Source organism: Sorghum bicolor, chromosome 7 (genome assembly GCF_000003195.3).
Source record: "Sorghum bicolor cultivar BTx623 chromosome 7, Sorghum_bicolor_NCBIv3, whole genome shotgun sequence".
NCBI classification, from domain to species: Eukaryota; Viridiplantae; Streptophyta; class Magnoliopsida; order Poales; family Poaceae; genus Sorghum; species Sorghum bicolor.
This window is the reverse complement of record NC_012876.2, coordinates 31,786,677-31,793,008: the sequence shown is the minus strand read 5'-3', so window position 1 is coordinate 31,793,008 and position 6,332 is coordinate 31,786,677. Positions and strand designations below refer to the sequence as shown.

General features: G+C 46.3%; 1 pseudogene; it reads left to right on the top strand.

Annotated features, from left to right (window-relative positions):
• Positions 1,054-3,671, top strand: LOC110437253 (annotated as a pseudogene).

Below are 6,332 nucleotides of genomic sequence, written 5' to 3'. Positions count from 1 at the left end.
AAAGGCCGCAACAACGTCGTCTTGGACATTGTCGTCCTCATCATCCCCGGGCATCCCGCACTGCGAGTGATCAAACTCCCATTCATCGTCGTCTAGGGCCATCCTTGCCGTCTCCGGTACCTCAACGACTGCATCAATGAAAAAGGGAACAAAGCAAGTAGTTAGGATTAGGGTTAGGGTTAGGAATTAGGGTTAGGGATTACCTCTGCAGCCGGAGCACCAGAAATGACGGGAAGGACCGTGAGCACACCCTCGGTACCTCAACGGAGACCGGAGCCCTGGAGGGTGCGCTAGCCGGTGATGAGAACGACAGACAAAAGATAGGGAGCAGTCGGGGAGGAATCGACTTTCAGGGATCAAGAACAAGAGAACAGATGCAAATTGAGGGGGGGAACCACCAAATCTGATCAAGAAGAGGGAGATTGAGGGCAGAGAGGAGGGGAGAGCGTAGAGATTGAGGATGAAACCCACCAGATGTGACCTCTTACTCGCCGGAGTTCGCCATGGATACGACGAAGCAGGGGACGGCGACGAGCGAGAGAGCAAGAGGGCGATGAGCGAGCTGCAAGCGGCCTGCGCCGCTGCGGGCAAGGAGCGACCAGCGAGATGCGAACGGGCGAGGGCGCGAGAGAGAAGACTGAGAGGAGCTAGGGTTTGCGGAGGGAGCGGCCGCAGCGGCCGGCTTATATATGGCCAGCCCTGCGCCCCCGCCTCGCCCTAAATCCAACGGCCCTGCTCCCTCCTCTCTCATCCAACGGCTAAGCCGTGCCGCCCGTTGGAGCGGGCCGTGCCCGGGCTGGCACTACGGGCCGACTGCACGGCCGAGGCACGGGCACGGCATCGGGCCGGGCTAGGGCCGTGTTAGGGCCGGGTTTTTTCGCACCGGACTCGGGCCAGCCCGTTTTATGCGGCCCGTTTGGCAATCTTTACCCGTGCCTAGCTATTCCCGCCTACCAGTCATCGGCACTACCAGCTATTCCCGCGCGTCATCTGCACTATCAGCTATTCCCGTGCGTCATCGGTAGAGCGATCGGGTCCGAACGTTCGGACCCGATGATTCCCGGTGAGGCGTTCCGTGGAACACCATCGGTGTGCGTGCTGGGCACGGGAGCTGCAGCCTTCAGTTCTTGTGCAGCTGCAGTAGCGGCGCGGGGACAAATCCAGCCTTTGCAAACAAGATTCGCTGAGGATTCTTCTTGTAAAAAAAAAGAGCTTGTAAATCTTGGATTTTGGGCGGGCAACTAGTCACAGAGGTTGTATTGCAATCAGCTCAGCCTTATCCGGCCGAATCTCCCCAAGATGTGGATGGTTATTGTTTCCCCAAAAGCCGAGGTCCGTGATTCTTGTCTTCTTGGCTGCGAACGAACCCTAGCCAGAGTAGCTGTTGTAGTGAAGCTCATGCCAACGCGCAACGCGCGTCCTCAGCGTCTCGTCGTCGTTGAGGTCCGTGCTCACCGCCAACAGATAGATGAAGAGGCACGTGCTCTGCCATAGAGCTGGGTTCGGCGCAAGCGGACGTTAGTTTTTGCTTGGTTCAGCACAAGTATTTTTTTAAACTGTTACAATTGCATTAATAAGTGATGCAAAGTATAGCAGGCAATTGTTAATCAAAAGTTACATCATCTTCTTTCTGCCCTTCTGTTTTACTTAGTACATCACAATAGTATTATTGACTTCCGTAACATCATTTCACGTCGGGGACTCGGGGTTGAACTTTTCATTTCTGCACCAGAATTTTATGAGTGACAGTTGCGCACTCAAATGAAAGGTGTTGTAAAAATCGGACGAAACTATATTTACAGAAAACAAAGAAGTTGGGGAAGGTTACAACAACAGAACATTTGAAGCACTCCTCAATTCTGCAGTATTTTCCAAGGATGTTGAAGGGGTATCAGAGAAGTTATATCAATATCAGACTTCATGAACTGGTGATCCTCTTGCCATCAATGAGGAAATTCCTTGGGAATTTGTTGATGCCACCTGATTCAGGTATGCCTTATTCTTGTCATTCTGCCGGTACTCCTAAATTCAGCATTTTCATCATTAAAGTACAATATAAAATGGCTCTATGTATATGCAGTATCTGCAAAGTTGAATAAACCTGCAGAAATTCAATTCTGTATTCATCTTTGATGTTGAGATATGAAAAAACACAAGTATAACTGTCAGCACATGATGAACAATTTCAGATCGACTGCTTGCCTATTCCTTTCTTGAAATATAGGACGAATTTAAAAGTGAATTGTTATACATGTTCTCCTATGAATCTTTTTGAAACATTGCAACATGATAAGTCCCTAATGGGGATGACCATATGCTGTACATAATGTTTCTGATGTATTATGTCATGCTTTTTCAGATTTTAGTTTGTTTGCAGGCAGATCAGGGTTTAAAGTACCAGTGCTTCATTATCCTAAAAATTCTCAAAACATATCCACTAATTGGTACTTCTGAATAAAGTGTATGCCTGCCATATCGAAGGCTGCTTTTTCCCAACATGAGGTGCAAGAATGGAAGCTTCTATATCGTAGTTCTCTTCATGGACAAAGGTTCAACACTTTCTTAGGCAAAGTAACGTGAGTACTTATCAATTTTGTAAATCGTATCTTCTGAAGTGGAACTTCAACTTGTCCATAATTATAAAGGTGTGTTATTATATATGGAAATGGCATACTGAAATTAAAATTCCACCCTCATTGCATGATTTCAGTTATTTTCTTTGACTGCCAGTGCCAGTTCTCATTGCTAATAATGTGCACAAGCTTGTCGGTTTAACAACCTATTATCATGATTCATCAGAGTCCTTATACTTGCCCTCTCACAGCCTATGCTTTCTATATTAATAACTTTTGGAACTATATATGCAATTCTTGGATATGTATCTTGTGTTTATAGGAATGGAGATGTAAGACTGTTCTGATTGTTGAAGGTACAGAAGGATCAGTTTATGGTGGATTTGCATCCTAGCCTTGGGAAAGGCACAACGATTTTTATGGTGACATTTTATTTCAATTTTTTTTATGGTGACATGAAGACATTCCTCTTCAAGTTATATCCTCAAGCATCCATTTTCCGGCCAACATGAGCAAACAAAAATTTGCAATGGGTATGCCTTGCTCAGTTCAAGCATCTGCTCTGTTTTACTTTTCTTCACGTTTGTATTTTGACTCAGCATCTCCAGAATTATAAACGGTACTTCTTCGGTTCCAAACTATAAGACTTTTTGGCTTTTAGATTTATGGCTATTGTTATGCACTTAGATATACATTATATCTAGATGCATAGTAAAAACAATGTATCTAGAAAAGCCAAAATGTCTTACAATTTGGAAGGAGTAGCTTACATCATTAGCTTATCCTGGCAGTACGCTATAAACTTCAGGTCTGAGAAGATACCTAATGATATTAGTTTTGGAGGGGAGCCACACCATTTCGGACTCTTTTTATCTGCAAATATCGATCAAGGGCACTCATTTACTTGTAGAATTGTTGTTTACAAAGCCCTCCCTTTCCAAGACAAACAGATTCAGCCAAGAAGTTACTGAATGTTGGGGAATACAAATGAATGCACGAGATGAAAAACCAGAGCTTGTCAAGGGGACGGTCCTTGAGAGATTTAAGGAGGACCGGAACATGCCCAAGATGGTTGGTTTGGCAAATGCAAGCGATTAAGAGCATCTCCAACAGTTATGCAATTGAAATTTGTCATTTGTTGAAATTTGCCAAGTCCCTAAACCTTTTGCCAAAGGAAAAATAAGTCCATCTCCAAGTGTTTGTCATTTTTGACTTGACATTTTCCAAAATAGTGGACCCAGCTATTTTTGTTCGGGAATCTTTCATATTTGCGGTAACTTTTCTTGCGCGTCGCGCGGGCGCCCGTCGCGTGCAACTCGTTCGCACGTCGCCGCCAATTGTCTCAGGCGTCGCGCGTCCGTGTCGTCCGCGTCCTAATTTCTCGGCGGACGTCGGAGGTGGTCGAGCGGGAGGGTGAGGTTGCGGCATCTGGCGACGCTGGCGGACGATAGGCATTGGGCTGTTCGATCTCCTACCCTTCTCGTCGCTGCAACAAAACCAGTCGCTGCGCTCGATCTCCTACCCCGCGCGTCGAAGATCGATCTCGCGTAGCCTCGTGCGTCGCTGCAAGAGACGGAGGCGGCGCGCAGAAAATAGAAGGCGGCGCGGGGGGAAGGGAATAAACGCGCGCGATGAGGACTCGTATCGCGGGAAACAACCGACGTGGTGAGTGCGGGCACAACAAGAAGTCCAAGATTCCAAGATTCTAGGGATATCAAAATTGCCAAGTCATTATGCCTATGCAAAAATGCTAAGTTTGGTCTATCAAATGCTAAGTTTGCCAAAATGCATAAGTCAAATGCAAAACTGTTGGGGAGCCATTTTTGAGGTTTTTGACAAATTTCAAGAATGCAAAGTCCAATTACATAACTGTTGGAGATGCTCCGAGGATCACAACTGCCGGCATGTTAGAGAGCCTGTACAGTACGTTTTTAGAAACTGCCCTTCCTGAGTCCTGACACTATATATGTCTTTTGTGTGCATATATATATGATTGCTTCTGTTGATTTTTGTAACACCAAAAATTCTGTTTGATTCAAAGTGATACAGAGCTGACTGAGCTCATGGTTTATAGTTGTCACTCTTGGACCAAACTGTTAATTGTCGTTTTATTCCCCTAATTTTGGCCGACATGTCTTTGTGTGCCTATATGATTGCATCTTCTAATTTTTTTATAACACTGATGGAATTTCTGTTTGATCCAAAGTTTTACATAGCTGACTGAGCTCATTATTTATACGTTGCAACTCTTGGACCTACTTTGTGCCCAATAGGAACTAGTAGTAAGTAACTGTTAATCACTCAATATAATCCCATAACGTACTACGACATGATGCACCTGGCCTCTCCGCTTCTTCTTCCGATGTCGTCGGTGGCTTGCGGCGCTCCTGCTGGTGCGGCGGCGCCTCTCTCTCGATCCCTCGTCATCATGGCGAGACGGCGGCCTGCGGCGCACCTCGCCGTGGCGCACGCACGTCTCCCGGGGGTGCTGCTCTCGATGCCTCCTAGGACGACCGAGAGCCCGCGGACGATGGCGGCCTCGCCGCAGCTCCCGCCGCCGTGCCTCATGGTCATGCCTCCGCGGCCGTCCTCGGCCAAGCTCCGCCGCGGACTCCGACGACGAGAGGCGGGTCGCGCACAAGGAAGAGAGCGATGGGATGGACGAGCCGCCGCAGCAGGCGATGGTGTGTGTCGCCCTTCTTCACCTCGCCGGAGAGTTCCCACCGCCCAACGGACGCGCCGGAGCCAGTAGCAGCCTCAGTCTAGGCTGTCTAGCATGACACGTTCTGTTGCAGCCACTGGTTCTATCCTGTAATTTGTACGTTAGAGTTTGCGAGTCAGGAGTCACTTATGTATAGACCGCGTGACGCTTAACACAATGTTAGTAGTACTATTGCATATACTCCAAATGAATTGCGAATTTGCCAGGCCAATGTAACAAACCACCGAATGGAGTGTTAAAAACTACACTGTGACACTTCGTTCCGAGCTGGCGGCGACACAGGCAGTTGGGGCTTTGTTATCAGAGACAGCGATGGAGATATATATAGTAACAACAGGAAGAGGAAGAGTTAGTCATCTACTCATTGCTTTTCACGTCGAAGTGATAGCCTGCCTTCAGGGGATGCACACAGCGTTAAACCTTAGTATTGAAAGGCTGATTCTGGAGTCCGATGCTCTGTTGGTCGTTCACGCACTGAATTTAGTCGAAGCCTATGACAGACCAGAGGAAGGCTTGGTGAACGAGGCCTTGTTTACTTCCAAAAAATTTTGTAAAATAGGAATAGTAGCACTTTCGTTTGTATTTGACAAATATTGTTCAATTATAAACTAACTAGTCTCAAAAGATTCGTCTCGTCAATTTCGATCAAACTGTATAATTAGTTTTAATTTTCATCTATATTTAATACTCCATGCATACGTCTAAAGATTCGATGTGACGGGGAATCTGAAAAATTTTGCAAAATTTTTCAGGAACTAAACAAGGCCCGAGTTGAAGTTTTAAAGTCTCTACCAATTTCATTCAGTTTGAAGTGTGTGCTCCAGACAATGTAATACAGTAGCCCACGAGTTGGCTAATTTGGGGGTATAACTGTGCTGAAGACAATGAGATCATTTCGAACTCTATTTCTGATTGTTGTAATGGTTGCTGCCGATTGTGAGCACATAAGTTATGAAAATCCTAGGTTCAAAAAGAAAAATACTTAGGCCTTGTTTAGTTCCTCTCCAAAAGTTTACATCACATTCCTTCAAATGTTT